The sequence below is a fragment of the Manihot esculenta genome, chromosome 17, assembly GCF_001659605.2.
Source record: "Manihot esculenta cultivar AM560-2 chromosome 17, M.esculenta_v8, whole genome shotgun sequence".
NCBI classification, from domain to species: Eukaryota; Viridiplantae; Streptophyta; class Magnoliopsida; order Malpighiales; family Euphorbiaceae; genus Manihot; species Manihot esculenta.
Genome location: NC_035177.2, coordinates 32,591,201 through 32,608,240, shown reverse-complemented (window position 1 = coordinate 32,608,240; position 17,040 = coordinate 32,591,201). Strand labels below are relative to the sequence as shown.

General features: G+C 33.8%; 1 protein-coding gene across 5 annotated transcripts in view; it reads left to right on the top strand.

The window, feature by feature from the left end:
* Positions 1-3,478: 3,478 nt before the first annotated feature.
* Positions 3,479-17,040, top strand: part of LOC110605316 (protein farnesyltransferase subunit beta-like) — a 33,967-nt gene continuing 20,405 nt past the window's right edge. Inside the window, exons 1-7 of one of the 5 annotated variants that reach the window (XM_043952685.1) lie at positions 3,479-7,646; positions 9,135-9,219; positions 9,338-9,377; positions 9,649-9,705; positions 12,102-12,147; positions 12,256-12,340; positions 12,940-13,033. The gene's annotated coding sequence lies outside the window, so the exon portion shown is untranslated. The remainder of the gene's footprint in view (positions 7,647-9,134; positions 9,220-9,337; positions 9,378-9,648; positions 9,706-12,101; positions 12,148-12,255; positions 12,341-12,939; positions 13,034-17,040) is intronic. The other 4 variants (XM_043952684.1, XM_043952689.1, XM_043952687.1 and 1 more) reach the window with 4 other exon arrangements.

Genomic DNA, 17,040 nt, shown 5'->3' with positions numbered 1-17,040 from the left:
CTCCCCTTTCAAGATGGAGACGGGCAAAAATCTAAAAGTCCCATCTTGCGAGTTAAAGAGTAGAACTGAGACGAGTCCAGTGATAATTTTGCTGAATGAATTCTTTCATTGAGTCTTAGGAGTTTAAATGAACCAAGTTATTGGGGAGTTACTGGAGGATCGGCTCGATAAAAGCTCGACCAGGCATTGACTCTGGATATGGATCAATCTCTCTGGGATGCAATTTCCATGGGTCATCACCAGGTTCATAGTTCTCATCCTTAACACAGGCTGCGTCAAGAAATTTCTCATAGCGTTCAAGGCATTGAGATGGCGTACGGCCAACAATTGGGCAATTGTTCTCCATTGAGTTTTTGCTTTTTTGCCTCTAGTGTTGGCTAACAGAGCTCGTGCTTCAGAAAGCATTTCATTTTCATTTTCATTTTCATCCATATCAACAGGATCAGGACGTGCAGGCTTTGACTCTGGACTTGGATCAATCCCTCCAGGACGCAATTTCTGTGGGTCATCACCAGGTTCATAGTTCTCACCCTTAACACAAGCTGCATTAAGAAGTTTCTCATAGCGTTCAAGGCATTGAGATGGTGTACGGCCAATAATTGAGGCAATTGTTCTCCATTGTGCTGGCATGAGCTTAGCAAGATGAAGCAACTTCTCATCTTTTTTCTCTGATCCACTCGGTCTACAAATATCATGGAACAAAAGCATCAATCTCTCTGCATAAAAGCGTCAATCATTTCTAGAACATAATTATTACGTCCCAGATTGTGGATCACAGTCACGAGATTTAACGAGAGAGTCTTAGATCTCAAATTGTTTGTAATTCTTCCACTTATTTTATTGAATAAAAACGAACCTTCCTAATGCAAATAACGGAAATTTAATAATAAATAAATAAGATAAGATAATAAAAATAAAATAATAGATAAACGTTATTCGTTTGTTATGGATTTAATCTATCCTTTATGTATAACAATAACATTAAATATAATGCTCATGATCAGAAAGTTGGATCCCAAGTTGTGACTTGACAATGTGAAAGGGAGAGAATTTGGCATATAATTTTCCATATTTGGGCTGAAAAGGAAAAAAAAACTCTCTTCACTAAACATACTGCACGAGACCAGAGTTGAGAACATGGGGCTTTCTTAGCTAATCGGAACTTATCTAGTTTTCTTAATTGGGTTGAAAATAGATAATAACCAATGGGGTCCATCAAACATAAAAATCCAAAACTGTGAAGGATCATCATCTCCCCCAGCATCCTCAAAAACCCAAAAAGGCACTTCATGCATAGAATAAGAATCACCCTCTCCAAAAAGAAGTATCCTGCAACAACTAATTTTCAGTTCCCCATAACATTTCAAAAACATAGAGTCAACTCCATGCTCTATCCACCATTTCCCAAAGAAGATGCGGTATTTGATATGCACATAATAATTTTGTAAAGGCAAGAACCAAAATTCTTACTAAATAACAAAAAAAAAAAAAAAAAAAAAAAGATTCAATTTATTTTTTTAACAGCACCAAATTTGTATACTGTGGTGGTTCAAAATCCTATAACGGTTATGCTAAATTAATAAATTCTTAACTAGAACAACTAGATGCCCATCTTTGAAGCACTTTTTACTGAACATTTCTAAAATATTGAAAATGAAGTTAAACACAAACATATGAATATACAAGTGCAAATGAAGGGGTGTGTGTATCTAAAAACAAATTGAAGAATAAAGACGCAGAGAGTACCTTTTGGATGGAGGGTTCAAGCCACTCATACCAGCAATTACACTATTTAGCAAATTTATGAACAAGAAGCGAAGAGATTCGAGCTCATTGATTCTTCAGATATTTAATAACAGCTACTTTGAGGATCCCATCTCAGTGTTCTTCCACACACCACCCTTTATCATAATCCTCATCTTGCCTCTTTTTCAGTTTGACACCTGAAACAAATATGAAGATTTGAAATTGACAGCAAAGCTCTCTCAATCTATACTTTTAGGGGTTCCCAATCGTGTATTTACTCCTTTGCTGGCAGTTGGATAGGATACAAGCAAGAAAGACTGTGACAGTGATGACCGTAATGGCCATGAAGCAGTGAAGACGATACAGTAATGAAATAAAGAAACGAGCAAAAAATTGGGATTTACAGGTAACGATATTGTAAAAACGCTGAAATGAAAGCAAAGCAATGCAAAAATGTCAATGTCCGGGGATAGGCATCAGCTTATGGTTTGAGGATGCAGGAAAAAGGGAGAAAGCATTGGGGTTGAAGTAAGGGACGGACGAAGTTGCAGCTTAGAGATAAACAGTGGAGCTGGTCAGAAGTTAACTGAGAAAGCCCAAGACAATCCCGCCGATGGAGGGCGAGAGCTCTCTCGCTGGTTTTGAATTGTTTAGCGGGTTATTGAGTTAAAACACAAACGGAAACTTTCAATCGCAGGGATCACCTATCCTATTTTTTAAAGGAAATCGAGGCTCGAGTATTTTCATTGATGATTAAATAAATTTAAGAATTTTTTTGTTTTTTGAAATGGAAATTTAAGAATTTTTATCAGTGTATTTTATAATTTTATTTAATTAATTAAAATTTATTTATATTTTAATTAAAGTTGATATTTATTTAAAATTTTATTTTTTAATTTTGATCATGAATGCATATATTATTAAAATAGTATATTAATTTCTATAAAATTTAACTAACAATAATATTATCACGGAATTAAAAATTAGTTTATTATTTTATTATAGTTTAAAAAGAAATTTTTTTCTCGATCATTTTATTTTTTGTTCTCTTTTGAATCTAATATACTACTATAACTATCCTTTAATATAGTCAATTATTAAATAGAAATGTAATGCATAGCATTTCGAATGTCTTTCACCACGAGTTTCTAACGGAAGATTAACACAACTATACGGAGATGTGAAAAGAAAGAAAATAAAAGGAGAATTGACTTCATATTTATAAGTGGTAAAAATTAACCTGTATTTATAGAAACTTTAGTTATGCGATTTTGAAATTTGAATATTTTTATCTTGCTTTCTCTATAAAAGCTACTGTATCTAGTGGACAGTCTGAGTTAAACTAAATTCTATTTAGTAATATGGTTATGAAAAAATAATTTAATGATTTTCTTATTAAATAAAAGTTAAAAAATATAATTTTATACTGATATTTTCTTTGATCGATAAATATTTTTTTTTATTGATGAAAATTTAAAATGAGGTGCAATCTCTTATTAGTTTGAACTTGAGATATAAATTTTTTAAACAAAATAATTTTAATAATCTTAACTATTTTTATGAATAATTAAATAAATTCAGATAATTATTATAGTTTTATTTAATTAATTAAAATATATCCATATATTTTTAATTAAAGCATACATCCATTTAAAATTTTGCTAGTTAATATTTCATAATTTCATGATTATTCTCTAATTGAAGAATTAACACCCCCTTTCACTCTCCTTTCTCAACGAGTCCTTCTCTCACCGTCAGTTTCTTCTTCTCACTTATAACTCATCCTCTTGCATCCCTCTCTCTCACCGTCAGTTTCTTCATCTCACAGCAGTTGCTTCGGATTTTAAAACCCCTCAATTTTACCGTTGATGAGGAAGTTCTTTAGGAAGATTTTAATTTCTCTATATATAGCGTCCTTGTTGTCATTCCCTCCGCTCTCTTCCTCTCATTCCCTCCGCTCTCTTCTTCTTCCCTCGGCACAGCCTCCCTCTCTTTCAACCAGGAGCTTCGATCCATGAAGTTTCACGCCACACAGATCCCTATCGTTCCCAGTCCCTCTCCTTCCTTCTTCTAAGTCGGCAACCCATCATCAGAATCCATCCTCAGTCCAACACAGCCCCTTCCATTGCATCCTCTCCACCGACTCTCCCAATAGACCCACCTTCCCCTTCATAGCGAAATCCCCATTTCCCATCTCCTTCTACAGCTCCCTCTCCATAATCCAATGCCCAGCTCTCCCCGACAAACCCATGTTACTCTGCTGTGTGTATTTCCACCATTTCTATCTCCCGCTCGCACCAACCAAGAACACCCGCCGGCAGCCTCTTAGCCACAAACCCTGCCGGCGACCTCCCCTTCATCTCCCTGAACCACTGTCTTAGAGCTGTTCGAAATTTGGTCCAACCCGACCAATCCCACTAATCCAACCAAAACCAATCCGATAATTTTGGTTTCAATGTAGAATTGGTTCGGATTGAACTATTTTACTCAAAGTCTTCCATTTTCTTGGTTGGTTGGGAATTATCCAGTTAAAACCTGATTAGAGAGCTTCTAACCCGAACATCTTTGTCATCTCATATCTGCGATCTTCCAATCTTGGAAAACGACTCATTATGGCGGACGCTCCACTCTAAAGACTTCCTGCGATCGCCAATAAAGCCTCTAGATACTAGTGTACGCCGATCGCCTTACAGGCAATTTGCTCCTTTTCTCTCATTGTTTCTGTTACTGTAGTTTCATTTTCTTACATATTTTGCATTTGCATGTCAAATTTATTGTTCTCTTCAGAGTAAGTTTCTATTTAATTTAGCACACTAGAATAAATCTTGGTTGGTTGGCTGGCGCAATATTTCAATAATCTTAGTTTTCTAAGAAGTCTGTTTCTAGGTCATATTAGCTGATTGTCACATTTGTAATGGATTATTGAATTGATTCCCTCACTCAGTAAGTATTTGTAAACTATTTCATTTGAAAAATTATATGATAAAGTAATCTAGCAATGTCACTGTGAGACCTACTCATATTCCTGAAGTTTCAGTGGATTATATCTTTCTAGTTACCACTGTATTTTGTGTCTTTGTGTTACTGAATTTATGAGCTTCAAATGTTTTAACTAGTGATGGAGCATGAGACCTTGAGAACACTGAATTGTTGAAGGTATACAGTCCATTCCTTATTTATTTATTTTTTTCATAAGTGGGTCATTGGCTTACTGTTTGCTCTTCCTAGAGTCTGTTTTAGATCATATTTTAACATTTGGTGCAACTATTTCTATAAAATTTTCATGATAATTACCCATAAAGATTTTCCCATCATCCTCTTTAGGAGGGCAAGGTTTTGGTGCTGATCAAAATATTGTTTTGAGTACCGTCCTTATAGAGTGTAGACCCATTAATATGTAATAATTAGAATCATCACTCATGCTTGTCCGAGTTTTGGATCTTGAAAGCTGAAAAACTATTCAACAACTCGAAGCATGGGCACACCACAATTTGTGCCTTTTAAGTAATCAAAGGTGAAAATCAAGTACTCCTGTGAAAATGAGAGAATGAAGATCAAAATTTTCAATGATAGGCTAATTAAGATACTTAAACTAATAGTTTGAAATATTGAAAAGGAGAGAATACGCCCAGTAAAATTTTGATAGATGTTGCCCCTAGTTTGTAATCTCAGTCAACTTTTTGTAATATACGTATCCTGAATAGCGCAATCATATGGAGAGTTTATAAAAAAACAAATGCTGTTTTATAGATTGAATGATTTTTTTGGTGGAAGTCTACTTTTTACTCTTGTTTTACCTATCTATTGTCAATAATTTTCTTATACTTTTTTTTTTGCTGGTAGCAGTAATTTATATTCTTTTTTTAAGTATTGCACTTACATTTATATAATGTGTATTTTCCATATTTTTTATTTTCAAAATCTCCAGAGTTATGTCAACAATAGTCAGAAAGTAGCAGCATGAAGAATTTAGAAACATTTAGTTTATATAATTTGTAGTTTTGTTGCTTTTTTCATTATTTGGCACGAGAAGACTATTTGAGACTGTAATATTTAAAACGTCTATTTCTTTTAGTATTTTAAAACATAATTATCATATTATTATATAGGGAGATTTACTATTTAGTTCCTGGATTTTGTCATTATTATCGAGGCAGTCCCTGCATTTTAAGAAATCTACTAAAACATCTCTCAATTTTACCTCGGTTAACCATGTAGTCCTTTATCCATTTTCGCCGCCTTTTCATTGAGAAAAGAGTAAATTACCCTTAACTTCTAAATTAATTCTCACCCCTATTAAAACATCCGGCGACCACTTTGAGAGGGAAATGGCAATCTTCCCCGGCCAAATCACAAGAAGCCGGCAGCACCAACGAGCAACCCTTCATTGTTGTGGCCACGTACTTGGGTGGGGAACCCACGCCTGTGCTCGTCAAGTATTCATGCTACCTTGAGCCGGACCAAAAATTGCGGAGCTGCTAAACCCACCTGCGGCCCGTCCACTAGCTGCTGCGGCAGAGGTGGCAAGAGAGGACAGAAAATTGACTCGCGAAGAATCGCGATTGAGCCTCAGGCTGAAGAGTTTGTGTGGGGTTTTGTTCAAGGATAATGCGTCAATGTGATGCAACTGAACGGAGAAGGTGGACTCCGTTGGGTTTATTTCGGTGGCGGTGAGAGTTTCTGCTTGGTAATCGGAGAGGATGGGCTGGATAGGGAGAGGGTTGAGAACTAAGGTATAGTAGTGGTGTGAGTGTGACGAAGTGGTGGAGAGAGAAAGGAAAATGGTGACGGCAAACAAGAGAAGGGCATTCCTCGATTTTTCTTTTGCGGACAGGCATCATTACCATCACAGTTCTGAAGAATCCCCTTAACTCTACTCAAATTCCCTGCTCGAGCAGGCAAATGAATCTGTGAGCCAACTCGCTTTCGAAGTGACTCCTTACTCTTCTTCCTCTCACCACCACCAATAAAACTAAGCTCCTCTCCATCGCAGCTCGAAAATTCTTCTGTTTCTCAAGTGACCCACGAAAGCTTGGACGCTTTTCCATTTGTTCCCTCATTTGCATCCACCTAAGCCATCTTCCGTTGAACGCGCCACCACTATCGGAGATTTAAGCTCGAGTCCCACCATGCGGAGTCATCTCCTCTTCTCAATTGCCTCGTCTGCATCCTCCTTTTCTCGCTGCGCTTCTTACCTCCTCTTCTCAATAGAAAGACACCTCTTGCTTTGCCCTACACCTTCAAGGGTGGTCTGAGGTCGGCGATTTGAGTGGCGCGAGTGGTTGAGGAGGAGGTGGCGATTCGATTCTCTTTGGCTAGAAGGGCAATTTAGGATTTTATAAGTTTTCTCTCTTCTTATTATGATTTTAACGGTAGGAGAAAAAATGGCTTGGAAGGACTCTTTTTGTAATGGAAATAAAAGAGAGAGACATTTTAATAGGGTTTTGAAAATATAGGGACTGACTTGTAAATAATGGCAATATCTAGGGATTAAATAGTAAATCTCCCTATTATATATTTTAAATATGATAATATGTGGCAAATTAATTTTTTTATATTAGTTTAATGTATTTTATGTTATTCTAAAAAAAATGTAATTTAGTGTTATCAACATTTAAATTCCCTCAAAAAATGGAATGCTGTGTTGACAGCGAGCCTTGCAATCAGCGAATAAAATTCAACCTTACCCACCGAATCCATCAAATGGTTGCTGTCGGGTTGGGTCGGTTCACTTGAAAAAATTGCCAAATTTAATCTATGTTTGGATCAAGTTGGTTTGGATATAAATTTTATCCAAATCAGCTTATGAACAACCCTACCGCTCCACACTTGGCCTCGTCCTCATCTTCGCGAATCCAGCAGCTCCTCCCGTTTGGCTGAGAAATCTGTCTGAGTGTTGGGTATAGTCTCAAATTTCTGTTTTATGCTTGGTTTTTGTTTGTCAAAACTCATATTATGTTCATTTGCGTTTATATTATGTATAAGCCTCATTTCTATACTATATACTTGGATAAGCCTCATTTTTATATTATAATAGAAATGTGAGTTCTATAGGAATAGTACATCTAAAATCAATTAGTGTTAGTGTTGGGTGTTGGGGTGTTAGTGTGTTGTTTGGGTGTTAAGGTGTTAAAGTGTGTGTTTAAGTGTTAAATGTTAGTGTTTGTTTAAGTATGAAGCGTGTGAAGTGTGAAGCGTGTGAAGTGTTAAGGTGTTAAATGTTAATGTGTTTGTCTCAGTGTGAAGTGTGTAGTGTGAAGTGTAAAGTGGTGCGATGTGCTTATTGTTTAAGTGTGGAAGTGTGGAAGTGTGATGTTTAAGTGTTAGTGTTTGGTAAGTTTGAAGTGTGTGAGTGTGTTTGTGTGTTAAGATGTTAAGTGTTTAAGTTTGAAAGTGTGAAATGTGATGCTTAAGTGTTAGTGTTTGTTAAAGTACTTATTAACTATTTTTTGAGTGCTTGTTAAGTGATTGTACAAATACTTAAGTGCGAAGTGTTAAAGTGCTTATGTGTTTGGGTGTTTAGGTGTTAAGTGTGAAGTGTGATGTTTAAGTGTTGCTGTTTGTTAAATGTTAGTATTCGTTAAGTCCTTGTGCAGTGTGTTTGAAGTGTTTTGTTAAGTTCTTGTTACGTGTAAGTGTTTGTTGAAGTGTATAAGTGTGCAAGTGTGTTTGTGTGTTTAGGTGTTAAGGTGTTAAGTGCTTAATTGTTTAAGTGTAGAAGTGTGATGTTTAAGTGTTAGTGTTTGGTAATTTTGAAATGTGTTTGTGTGTTAAGTGTGTTAAGTGTTTAAGTGTAAAAGTGTGAAGTGTGATGCTTAAGCGCTAGTGTTTGTTAAGTGTTTGTGAAGTGTTTGTTAAAGTACTTGTTAACTTTTTTTTAAGTGCCTACTAAGTGATTGTACAAACACTTAAGTGTGAAGTTTACGTGTGACTTCAAGTGTTTACTGTATGTTAAGTGTTTTTGAGGTGTTTGTTAAGTGTTTATGAAGTGTTATGGTTAGGGTTAGGATTAGTGGTTGATTCTTAAGGCCTGCAGTCTTCGTGTTACTTTCATTCAGATAAGTCTCTTCCTCTTCCTTCTTCCTCTTTTAAGAAAAAGGAAAAAGAGTAAATATTGTTTTTTATGTTGATAAATCCATATAAAAAATGTGGATTTTGCAATATATGATCATAATTATTTTTTTCTGTTTGCATTTCATTTTTTTTCATGTGCTTTTTTTATTTTATTCTATAGATGTGGAACTTTTTGATTTCTTTTTTATATAATTTCTAAAAATCGAGTAATTTTCAACTATAATTCTTTTACTATCTCTATTGATTATTGTTTAGAAAGCATGACGACTTAAAAGGTTGGGAAGAAAATGACCATTTTTTCTGTTGTTTGAAAGGTGAATTTGGACATTGGAAATTTTGAATTTTCTGGATATCAAGTTTACAAGAGACAATGTTATCATTGCTGGAATAATTTACCAGGTAAGGTTAACTTGCACATCCCTTTTGATTATTTTTGTGTCTTCTGCTTGGAGAAACCAGATAGAATCATCAGCTAGCTGACTTGTTAATAATTGTTTTTTCTTTTTTCATGTTATAGATAAGGAAAGAAGGGGAGATTATTTGAAAAAACTGTCAAGGTATTTGTTTAATGCTGAACCAATCAGCCACTGTGGCTTGCAATAGCTATCCATCCCCTTTTTGTATTGTTGCAACCTGTAGGTTGTTCCTCATGTTATAGATGCTATTCATAAATGGATTGAATGCGTAGCAATGAAACCAGTGGAAGGCATGTCTGGACCTACTGATGTGTGTGTCATTGAATTGGGTGGCACTACAAGTACACTTACAATACAGGAACATATATTTTAAAAGTTTTCTATTTGTTACAACCAGCTTTCATGCTTGCAGGAGATTTTGAGTCCATGCCATTTATCGAGATTCTAGGGCAGTTCTCATATTCAGTTGGTAAGAGCATATGCATTTATAAATTCATATGATGATGCAATTTGAGTGCTCTAGCTTATTTTTGTAGTTGATCTCTGTCTTCTCATAAATGACTTTTTTGTTTGAGGATCTACTAACTTTTGCTGGACTCATGTGTGCCTTGTACCTATTTTAAATGTGGTTGGGGTACATGTACTCTTTTAGAAGTTGCATTGGAAGATTATTTTTTTTGTCCATCTTATTATGTAGCTTTTTCATGATTTCTATGCCTTCATGCAGGTAAAAAAAGCACAGTTGGCACTACACAATAATACATTGGCAGTAGATGAAAAGGAAGCCAAAACTTGATTGATTCTTTCTAATTTTTATTGAAGTAATAGAGTTTCTTATTGTTATATATTAGCAGAGTGGGACAGGATGATGATTTTTTTTTAAATTTTTAAATTTTGTTTTTCATTTAAACATGTTTTTGAAATCTAATTTTATTCATACAAATTATATACTTGGATAAGCTTCTTTTCTATACTATTATATAAATATGAGTTATCTAGGAATAGTTCATCTAAAATCAATTAGTGTTGGTGTGTTGGAGTGTTTGGATGTTTAAGTGTTTAGATGTTAAGGAGTTGAAGTGTTAAGTGTTAAAGTGTGCGTTTATGTGTTACGTGTGAAGTGTTAAAGTGGGTGCTTAAGTAAGTGTTAAAGTGTGTGTTTAAGTGTTAAGTGTTAAAGCGTTTTTTCAAGTGTGAAGTGTGATGTTTAAGTGTTAGTGTTTGTTAACTGTTTGTGAAGTGTTTTGTAAGTGTTAGTTAAGTGCAATTGTTTGTGAAGTGTTTATGGAAGTGTGAAGTGTTATGTGTGTTTAGGTCTTAAGGTGTTAGTGTTAAGGTGTTAAGTGTTTATGTGTGAAATGTGATGTTTAAGTTGTGGTGTTTGTTAAGTGTTAGTGCTTGTGAACTGTGATGTGTTTGTGTTAAGGTGTTAAATGTTAAGTGTTTGTTTAAGTGTTAAAGTGTTTGTTTTTAAGTGTTAAGTGTGAAGTGTGTAGTTTGAAGTGTAAAGTGGTGTGAAGTGTGAAGTGTTGAAGTGTTTGGACGTTTGGGTGTATAGGTGTTAAGTGTGAAGAGTCATGTTTAATTGTTTATTTAAGTGTTAGTGCTTGTTAAGTGCTAGTATTTGTTAAGTTCTTGTGAAGTGTGTAAGTGTTTTGTTAAGTGCTTGTTATGTGTAAGTTTTTTGTGAAGTGTATGTTGAAGTGTGAAGTGTGTGAGTGTGTTTGTGCGTTTATGTGTTAAGGTGTTAAGTGTTTAAGTATGAAAGTGTGAAGTGTGATGTTTAAGTGTTAGTGTTTGTTAAGTGTGAAGTGTGTGTGAGTGTGTTTGTGTGTTAAGGTTTCCAGGTGTTCAAATGTGAAAGGCGTTTAAATGTGAAAGTGTGATGTTTAACTGTTAGTGTTTGTAAAGTGTTTGCTTAAATATTTGTTAACTGTTTTTTGCGTGTTTATTAAGTGCTTCTTGAGTGTTTATTAAGTGTTTGTACATACACTAAAGTGTGAAATTTACGTGTGATGTTTAAATGTTTGTTTAAGTGTTAGTGTTTGTTAAGTGTTTATGAAGTATTAGTGTTAGTGTTGTGTTACGGTTAGGGTTAGGGGTTAGTGGTTAGTAGTTGATTTTTAAGGCCTGGTCTTCGTGTTACTTTCATCTAGATATGTCTTTTTCTCTTCCTTCCTTCTTCCTCTTTTAAGGAAAAGGAAAAAAAAGTAAACACTATTTTTTATGTTGATATTATAGAGAAATTTATATACAAAAGGTAGATTTTGCAATTTATGATCATAATTATTTTTTCCTGTTTGCAATTTATTTTTTTTTTTCATGTGCTTTTTTGATTTTATTCTATAGATGCAGGATTTTTTGATTTTCTGTTTGTAGTGTGATGTTTAAGTGTTAGTGTTTGTGAAGTGTTTGTTAAAGTATTTATTAACTGTTTTTTGTGTGTTTGTTAAGTGTTTGTGAAGTGTTTGTACAAACACTTAAGTGTGAAGTTTGCGTGTGATGTTTAAATGTTTGTTCAAGTGTTAGTGTTTGTTAAGTGTTTGTTAAGTGTCTATGAAGTGTTAGGGTTAGTGTGGGGTTAGGGTTAGGGTTAGGGTTAGGGTTAGGGGTTAGTGGTTAGTAGTTAGTAGTTGATTCTTAAGGCCTGTGATCTTCGTGTTACTTTCATCCAAATAGGTCTCTTTCTTTTCCTTCCTATTTCCTCTTTTAAGAAAAAGAAAAAAAAAGTAAATATTCTTTTTTGTGTTGATATTATAGAGAAATCCATATATAAATGGTTGATTTTGCAATTTGTGCTCATAATTATTTTTTCATGTTTGTAATTCATTTTTTTCCATGTGCTTTTTTTATTTTATTTTGTAGGTGCAGGACTTTCTGATTTCCTTTATTTATAATTCCTAAAACCTGAGTAATTTTCAACTACCATTTTTTTTAACCATCTCTATTGATTATCGGTTTGAATGCATCACAGCTTACAAAGTTGAGAAGAAAATAACATTTTTTTATTGTTTGAAAGGTGAACTTGGACATTGGAAATTATGAATTTTCTGGATATCAAGTTGAGAAGAGACAATGATATCAGTACTGAAGAAATTTATCAAGTAAGCTTAATTTCACTCTTTTGATTATTTTTGTGTCTGATGCTAGGAGAAACCAGAAAGAATTGTTAGCTAGCTGGCTTCTTGTTAATAATTTCTTTTTCTTTTTTGCGTGTTAATAAACTGTCTAGGTATTTATCCACTGCTGAACCCATCAACCACTGCGGCTTGCAATAGCTCCCCTTTGTGTATTCTTGCAACCTGTAGGTTGTTCCTCATGTTATAGATGCTAGTAAAAATGGATTGAACGTGTATCAATGATGCCAGTGGAAGGCATGTCTGGACCTGCTGATGTGTGTGTCATTGAATTAGATGGCATTATAGGTACACTTATAATAAATGACATGAAAATTTATTTTCAAAGTTTTCTTTTTGTTACAACCAACTTTCATGCTTGCTGGAGATTTTGAGTCCATGCCATTTATTGAGGTTTTAGGACAGTTCTCATATTGAGTTGGTACGAGCATATGAATTTATAAATTCATATGATGATGCAATTTGAGTGCTCTAGTTTATTTTTGCAGTTGATTTCTGTCTTCTCATAAATCACTCTTTTGTTTGAGGATCTACTAACTTTTCACGGTTCCTATGCCTTCATGCAGGTGGAAGAAGCACAATTGGCACTGCGCAACATTATATTGGCAGTAGATGAAGAGGAAGCCAAAACTTGACGGGTGCCTTCTAATTCTTATTGAAGTAATAGAGTTTTTTCTTCTATATATTATTTAAGTGGGGTATGGAGATGATTTTTTTAATATTTAAATTTTTAAATTTTGTTTTGCGTTTAAACATGTTTTTGAAATGTAGTTTTATTCATACAAATTATAGACTTGCATAAGCCTCTTTTCTATATTATAATATAAGTGTGAGTTCTCTAGGAATAATACATCTAAAATCAATTAGTGTTGGTATGTTGGGGTGTTTAGGTGTTAATGTGTTGAAGTGTTAAGAATTAACGTGTGTGTTTAAGTGTTAAAGTGTTTTTTTAAGTGTGAAGTGTGAATTGTGAAGTGCTGTGAAGTGTGATATTTAAGTGTGTTTAAATGTTAGTGTTTATTAACTGTTTGCTTGTGAAGTGTTTTGCAAGTAATAGTTAAGTGCTTGTTAAGTGTAATTGTTTGTGAAGTGTTTATTGAAGTGTGAAGTGTGAGCTGTTTGTGTGTTTGTGTATTTAGGTGTTACGGTGTTAAGTGTTCTTGTGTGAAGTGTGATGTTTAAAACTATCTAGAAAGAATCATCAACTAGCTAACTTCTTGTTAATAATTTTTTTTTTCCTTTTTGCATGTTATAAATAAGGAAAGAAATGGAGATCATCTGAAAAAACTGTCCAGGTATTTAATAACTGTTGAACCCATCAAGCATTGTGGCTTGCAATAGCTTTGTGCATCCCCATTTTGTACTGTTGCAATCTGTAGATTATTCCTCATGTTATAGATACTATTAAAAAATGGATTGAACGCGTAACAATGATACCAATGGAACGAATGTCTGGACCTGCTGATGTGTGTCATTGAATTGGATGGCACTCTTTTCAAAGTTTTCTTTTTGTTACACCCAACTTTTATGTTTGCAGTAGATTTTGAGTCCATGCCATTTATCGAGGTTCTGGGCAATTCTCATATTGGTAAGAGCATATAGATTTATATATTCATATGATATTGCAATTTGAGTGCTCTAGATTTATTTTTGCAATTGATCTCTGTCTTCTCATAAATCACTCTTTTGTTTGAGGATCTACTAACTTTTGCTTGACTCATGTCTGCCTTGTACCTGTTTTAAATATAGTTGGGATAAAAGTACTCTTTTAGAAGTTGCATCGGAAGATTATTTTTTTTTGTGCATCTAATTATGTAGCTTTTTCATGATTTCTTTGCCTTCATGTAGGTAGAAGAAGCACAGTTGGCACTACATAACAATATATTGAGTGGATGAAGAGAAAGCCAAAACTTGATGGGTGCTTTCTAATTCTTATTGAAGTAATAGAGTTTCTTACCGAGTGGGCAAGATGATGATTTTTTGTAATTCTTAAATTAAATTTTTTTTTTTGCATTTAAACATATTTTTAAAATGTAATTTTATTCATACAAATTATATACTTGAATAAGTCTCTTTCCTCTATTATAATATAAATGTGAGTTCTTTAGGAATAGTACATCTAAAATAAATTAGTGTTGGGTTGTTGGAGTGTTTGGGTGTTTAGATGTTAAGGTGTTAAGTGTTCAGGTGTTTATGTGTGAAAGTGTCTAGTGTGAACTGTGACGCTTAAGTGTTAGTGTTTCTTAAGTGTGAAGTGTGTTTGTGTGTTAAGGTGTTAAGTATTTAAGTGTGAAAGTTTGAAGTGTGATGCTTAAGTGTTATTGTTTGTGAAACATTTATTAAAGTGGGTGGTTTAGTGTTAGATATTAAAGTGTGTGTTAAAAGTGTTTTTTCAAGTGTAAAATGTAATGTTTAAGTGTTAGTGTTTGTTAAATATTTGTGAAGTGTTTTGTAAGTGTTATTTAAGTACTTGTTAAGTGTAATTGACGTGTGAAGTGTTTGTGTATTTAAGTGTTAATGTGTTTGTGTTAAGTGTTTAATTGTGAAGTGTGCGGATTAAGTTGTAGTGTTTGTTAAATTTTAGTGTTTGTGAAGTGCGAAGTGTTTGTGTTCAGGTGTTAAATGTTGAAGTGTTTATTTAAGTATGAAGTATTATAGTATTTGTTTTCAAGTGTGAAGTATGTAGAATGAAGTATAAAGTAATTTGAAGTGATTTGAAATAGTTAAGTGTTTGTGTGTTTGGGTGTTTAGGTGTTTTTTAAGTGTTAGTATTTTTTAAGTCCTTGTGAAGTGTTTTTGAAATGTTTTGTTTGGTGCTTGTTAAGTGTTTGGTGAAGTGTTAGAGTGTGAAGTAGTGTAAATTAGTGTGAAGAATGAAGTGTGAAGTGTGAAATGTGAAGTGTATAGTAGTGTGATGAAGTGTGAGGCGTGATGTAGTGCGAAGATGTGTGAATTGTGAAGTGTGAAGTTGTGTGAAGTGTGAAGTGTTGTGAAGTGTGCAGTGATGCAAAGGTGTTTAAGTGTTATGTGTATTGTGTGAAGCGTGAAGCGAGAAGTAGTGTGAAGTGTGAAGTGTTGTGAAGTGTGAAGTATGCAGTGGTGCAAGGATGTTTATGTGTGAAGTGTGTAGTGTGTGAAGTAATGTGAAGAAGTTTGAAGTTTGAAGTGTGTGTAGGGTGCAGTGGCAAGGGTGTTTAAGTATTAAGTGTTTATGTGTGAAAGTGCGTAGTGTTAAGTGTTAGTGTTTCTTAAGGGTTTATGTGTGAAAGCGTATCGTGTGAAGTGTGATGTTTAAGTTTTAGTATTCTTAAGTGTGTAAATGTGCTTGTGTTAAGATGTTAAGTATTTAAGTGTGGAAGTGTGTTTAGCTGTTAAGCGTTTAGCTAATTAACTGTTTATGTGTGAAAGTGTGTTGTGTGAAGTGTGATGTTTAAGTATTAGTATTTTTTAAGTGTGAAATGTGCAAGTGTGTTTGTGTGTTAACGTGTTAAGTATTTAAGTTTGGAAGTGTGAAAGTGTGAAAGTGTGAAGTGTAATGCTTAAGTGTTAGTGTTTGTAAAACATTTGTTAAAATGGATGCTTAAGTGTTAAGTATTAAAGTGTGTGTTTAAGAGTTAAGTGTTAAAGTGCTTTTCCAAGTGTGAAGTGTGATGTTCAAGTGTTAGTATTTTTTAAATATTCGTGAAATGTTTTGTAAGTGTTAGTTAAGTGCTTGTTAAGTGTAATTGATGTGTAAAGTGTTTATTGACGTGTGAAGTGTTTGTGTATTTAGGTGTTAAGGTGTTTGTGTTAAGTGTTTAAGTGTGAAGTGTGCGGTTTAAGTTGTATTGCTTGTTAAATGTTAGTGTTTGTGAAATTTGAAGTGTGAAGTGTTTGTGTGTTTGTGTTCAGGTGTTAAATGTTAAAGTGTTTATTTAAATATGAAGTGTTAAAGTATTTGTTTTTAAGTATTTGTTTTTAAGTGTGAAGTATGTAGTATGAAGCATAAAGTGATGTGAAGTGATGTGAAGTGATTTGAAGTGGTTAAGTGTTAAGTACTAAAGTGTGTGTTTAAAAGTTAAGTGTTAAAGTGTTTTTTCAAGTGTGAAGTGTGATGTTCAAGTGTTAGTATTTGTTAAATATTTGTGAAGTGTTTTTTAAGTGTTAGTTAAGTGCTTGTTAAGTGTAATTGTTTGTGAAGTATATATTGACGTGTGAAGTGTTTGTGTATTTAGGTGTTAAGGTGTTTGTGTTAAGTATTTAAGTGTGAAGTGTGCGGTTTAAGTTGTAGTGCTTGTTAATTGTTTGTGTGTTTGTGTTTAAATGTTAAATGTTAAAGTGTTTATTTAAGTATGAAGTGTGAAAGTATTTGTTTTTAAGTGTGAAGTATGTAGTATGAAGCGTAAAGTGATGTGAAGTGGTTAAGTGTTTGTGTGTTTGGGTGTTTAGGTGTTAAGTGTAATGTGTGATTTTTAAGTGTTTTATTAAGTGTTAGTATTTGCAGGAGATTTTGAGTCCATGCCATTTATCGAGATTCTAGGGCAGTTCTCATATTCAGTTGGTAAGAGCATATGCATTTATAAATTCATATGATGATGCAATTTGAGTGTTCTAGCTTATTTTTGTCGTTGATCTTTGTCTTCTCATAAATGACTTTTTTGTTTGAGGATCTACTAACTTTTGTTGGA